The following is a 5,338-nucleotide window of genomic DNA, read 5'->3' as shown; positions in this document are numbered from 1 at the left end:
GAGAGAAGCAGACTCCCCACTGAGTAGGGAGCCTGATGTGGGGCTGGAGCCCAGGACACTGAGATCATGACCCAAACCATCATGACCTGAGCCGAAGGCAGACGCTTAGCTGACTAAGCACCCAGGTGCCCCGAGAAAAGGAGCTTTTGTTTCTGCAAGTACCTTCTGTCACACGTGGGTCCACCCAGAGAGGGACACCTTTTCCTATTTACACAAGATGCACTAAGGGCATCATCGGCCTTGCACAAGAAAGTCTTTAAACCCTGATTTGGGAAAGCGATCAGAGGACAGAAGCACACTGCCGTGCGCTCTCCAGAACCATTTTGAAGCACATAATTTGCTTCACATAATTAGAACCATCCTTGCAGGATACTGGAAAACTGTACAAAGTGTTGGAGAAAAACGTGTGGGTAAAATTTTCAGCTTAGCCGGAGTCTGTATCAAAAGCCTTTCAAATACCTCTAGCCTTTAACTATGCAATTTTGCTTTGCAAAATTTATTTTGAAGAATCGGCATAAAGGTTTGAATTATAGAAGTGATCCGATTGAGAATTATTGATGATAGAAAAAAAAATCCACAATCTTAAAGTTCAATATTAAGAGGTGGGTTCAATAAAATACAATACCTCTGTATTATACTCAACTACACAACAGTTGAAAAGCCTGGGTGGCTCAGTCAGTTGAGTGTCGGACTCTTGATCTCAGCTCAGGTCTTGATCTCAGGACTATGAGTTCAAGCCCTGCATTGGGTTCCATCCTGGGCATGGAGACTACTTAAAAAAAAAAAAAAAAAAAGCATCTGTTCAAGCTGGTTCACTTCCAGACTGGGTGAAACGTCCCAGCTCTGAGTGCGCTAAGCACTTGCCTGTACTGGCACTTAGCAGACTACTGTTATGGTTTGCTTAATAGTCTGGTCCTCCCTGCACGAGGGACTGTGGCCCCTTGGCTCGCCATCTGTCTAACACAACATCTTGCACCTAGGCGATCCAGTAAAGGTTTACTTAATGTATGAATGACTAGATCTTCATAGAAAGAAGACTGGAAGGATATGCACCAACAGGTTAAGAAAGCTTATTTCTAGATATATAAACATTTTTCTTCCTTATACTTTTTTACACGCTCCAAATTTTCTACAATGGACCTAATATCATTTTGAAGTCAGAAAAGGTAGCATATAATCACTAGACATTGTAATTCAGAGCCTGCCATGAACTACTTGGAGCCCAGTTTTTAATATGAGATCCCTGTTTGGCTCTGCCCTGTTTCATCAAATCCATTATCTACAAATCAGAGCTCAAATAGCACACATATTAAAAAGTGGTTTTTTTCAACACCAGAAGATTCATGGGAGGGAGTCCATTAAATTGTAAATTCTTCTAAGAAAAGACATGTACATGTTGACATCATTTTCTTTTTTTTTTAAGATTTTATTTATTTGACAGCACACGCAGGGGGAGCGGCAGGCAGAGGGAGAGGCAGAAGCAGGCTCCCCACTGAGCAGGGAGCCCACACAGGACTCGATCCCAGGACCCTGGGATCACGACCTGAGCTGAAGGCAGACGCTTAGCCAGCTGAGCCACCCAGACACCCCTGACATCATTTTCAAAGTAGTTCATCTATCTACTTATTTTCAAGACAAATCTTCAAAGGAAGTTCACTGGCTTAATTTTATTTTGTGAAAGCTACTGTTCAGAAATCTTCAACTTCCTAATCCACTGGCCATTTTACCTAGGGCATGGATGGTATCAAGTATTTTTTTGAAAGTCTGAGGTTTATACTTTTTAAGGTAAAACGATTTGCCTCTTCCTGGTAAAATTTAAAAGAAAAAAATTTTTTTTTAAGTTTGCATCCTGGCATCCTTACCCAGGGACGTTTCACAATGGAAAACACAAAACCATACGGTTTCAGGTTGTCCTCACACTGCTTCATTCTATGGCTCTACCCTCCAACTACCCCGTAGGTCCTAAAAGCACACATTTCCCAGGCTTCTCCTCATTTGGTTTTGTAGAAGCTCCAAGCCCAGATAAAAATATTTGAATAATCAGGGGCGCCTGGGTGGCACAGCGGTTAAGCGTCTAACTTCGGCTCGGGGCGTGATCCCGGCGTTCTGGGATCGAGCCCCACATCAGGCTCCTCCGCTGGAAGCCTGCTTCTTCCTCTCCCACTCCCCCTGCCTGTGTTCCCTCTCTCGCTGGCTGTCTCCATCTCTGTGAAATAAAGAAATAAAATCTTAAAAAAAAATTTTGAATAATCAAAGTTGTTCTGATCTCACTTTTTTTAAAGATCTTATTTATTTATTTATTTATTTGAGAGAGAGAGAGAGAGAGATCGCATGAGAAAGGGAGAGCACGAGCAGGGGGAACCGGCAGGCAGAGAGGGAGAAGCAGACTCTGCTGCTGAGCAGGAAGCCAGATGTGGGACTCGATCCCAGGACCCTAAGATCATGGCCTGAGCCGAAGGCAGACACTTAACTGACTGAGCCACCCAGGTGCCTCTGATCTCTCTTTTTAGGCTCCTTCCCAGTTCATTCTGGTCCGTGTCTGCCTAGTGAACATCCTGTCATACACAGACACACATACCCCATAATTCTAGCTTGTACCACGTGCTCCCCAGGCAAAAATTCCATCCTTCCATGTGCCCTCACTCCAATCACACTGATCCGCCCAGCCTTCCTCTCCTTCTTGTTACATGACAATACAGCATAGGGTTTTCCGTGGCTTATTGGTTCCTGCTGGTGGGTGTCAGGCTTGCCTTTTAGTAACAGCTGACATAACAGCCTTGCCCCAAAGGTGTCGTTCTAGTGGTGGTAATTCCAGGAGTGCTGCCTGTCTGCCATACCACCGTCTCATTGCCGTGGCCCCTGGGAAGAAGTGGGAAGGAGAGGGAAAATGCTAACCACCTGAGACAACTCAAGGAGGAGCCCCAGTATTGTCCAAGTGTTTGCATTCTGTCCCTATGCCTTCTTCCTGGCAGGCCCCTGGTGACATTCCCTACCAGAACAGCAGACACACGGTGAAATGGAAACTGTCCCATCAAATACAGAAGCAAATAAGAACACAAGAGTGTAAGTACCAGCCTTGCTGTTGGATTAAAATGGAGCCCAGCCTTCCTGTTGGATTAAAAATGGAACCCAGCCCTCCTGTTGGATTAAAATTCCCTCTGGGTTATCCAATAGTCACCCTTCCTTTTATCTGAGGATTTTTTCTACTGAGGAGAAGCAGGTCACCCCCACAGGTTCTCTGTGCTCTATGACCGACCTGTTCTAGGGTCCCTTTGCTTTGTGGCAGAGTCTGGAACTGCTGCTCGGCCTGACTGGGTCTTCATTCAGGCCGCCATCTTTGCCTAGACCCACATACTCCAAAGCTCACACTTCCTAGTTTATTATAACTCCAGTCCTTTTTCTTTTTAATTTGCTTCTCTTTTTTAAAATTTTTATTTATTTTTTAAAATTGAAGTATAATTAGCCTTCAGTGTTATATTTGTCTCAGGTGTACAGAATGTTTCAAGAATTCTGTACATTAAGTGCTCATCATGATAAGTGTGCTCTTAATCCCCATCACCTATTTTACCCATCTCCTTACCCACCTCCCCTTTGGTAACCACTAGTTCGTTCTCTATATTTTGAGAGTCTGGTTTTCTGTTTGTCTCTTATTTTCTTTGTTTGTTTGGTTCATTTCTTAAAGTCTACACATGAGTGAAATCATGCAGTATTTGTCTTTCCCTGACTGACTTATTTCATTTAGCATTATACCCTCTGGATCCATCCATGTCGTTGCAAATGGCAAGATTTCATCCTCTTTTATGGCTGTTCTTGATAGTGAAATCGGAGCTTGTTTAAGTACCACAGCTTGACAGCTGGCGGACAATTCTGACCTCAAGCTCTTGACCTTGCAAAGCAACTGCCCAATGCAAATATAATTTAAGCTACATATGTAACTTAAAATTTTCTGAGTAGTCATATGAAAAAAGCAAAAAGAAACAAGTGAAGTTAATTTTAACAGTATTTTATTCAACTCACTATATCCAAATACATTCATACCCAATTATATTTCAGCATGTAATCAATATGAAAATTATTAATGAAACATTTTACAGTTTTTGTACTAAGTCTTTGGAATCTGGTGTGTATTTTGTGCTCATAGTGCATCTGAATTTCAAATGCCCAAGGGCCACATATGGACAAAGGCTACTGCATGAAACAGGGCAATTATAGAGGAAGTATGGCAGGATCTTGGAGATTGTCCAGCCCGACTCCTTATTTACAGAAAAGTAAGTACATACTCTGAGGTTATGTAACCAGTCAGTAAGAAAAAAAAAAACAAAAAAAAACAGGACTGGAATCCAATTATCCTCACCCTACCTCATGGTCCCATTCTCAAAGCTGATTAGCAGCAAAGCTGGACTAGAACCCACACCTCCTTATTCCTGCTCACACCTGCTCTGGGCCTCTCTTTTCTACCAGGCAAGCCTAGAGGGAAGAAGCCTTTCTACCTGTCTTATTTTCCTCCTAAATAAACTAACAGCTTCACTGGAAACAATTTGGCTGTAAACCAAGACCAGAGTGGGTTCGGATTTTTCCGTATCTTTCCACCAGATAATTTTTTTTTTTTTATGACTTGTCACCCTTGTCCCCGAAACCAGAAACTCTTAGTTTCACCAAGCTACTTAAAAAACACTGATTCCTTTAAGCAATGGTTCTCAATAGAGGTGTCCATCAGAATCACCCGTGGAGTTTCAAAAGAATTCAGATTACTGGTCCCCTGCTCCAAATCCTGATTTATAGGTTTGTGGAGGAATTCAAGTAGATCACTATTTTTTAATGGTTCCCAAGTGATTCTGATGCACACCCCCAACTCACAATGACCCCACCCAATGCCAGATCCCCGCTGACATTGCCAGACACCCCCTCATCCCACCCCCACCCCCCGGTGTCTGACACCGCTGACCTTGCCAGACCAGACGGGTCTGGTCTTAAGAAAGAACCTGGTCTCGGGACACCTGGGTGGCTCAGTCGGTTAAGTGCCTGCCTTCGGCTCAGGTCATGATCCCGGGGTCTTGGGATCAAGCCCCACGTCGGGCTCCCTGCTCAGCGGGGCGTCTGCTTCTCCTTCACCCTCTGCCTCTGTGTGCTCTCTTTCTCTCAAATAAATAAAATATTAAAGAAAAAAGAAGAAGAAGAAGTAGAGGAAGAAGAAAGAACCTGGACTCAAGGAAAGAAACATGAGAAATAGGTACCCCAGCACCTCCCGGGGCGGGGCTTCCTGGCTTCCTTTTCCTCCACACTCTCCGCTCCCAAAGCCACCTGCAGCCTCATTTCCTGATCGTCCAGCCTCACCTGC

The sequence above is a fragment of the Ursus arctos genome, unplaced genomic scaffold, assembly GCF_023065955.2.
Source record: "Ursus arctos isolate Adak ecotype North America unplaced genomic scaffold, UrsArc2.0 scaffold_15, whole genome shotgun sequence".
Lineage (NCBI taxonomy): Eukaryota > Metazoa > Chordata > Mammalia > Carnivora > Ursidae > Ursus > Ursus arctos.
This window is presented reverse-complemented; position numbering follows the sequence as displayed.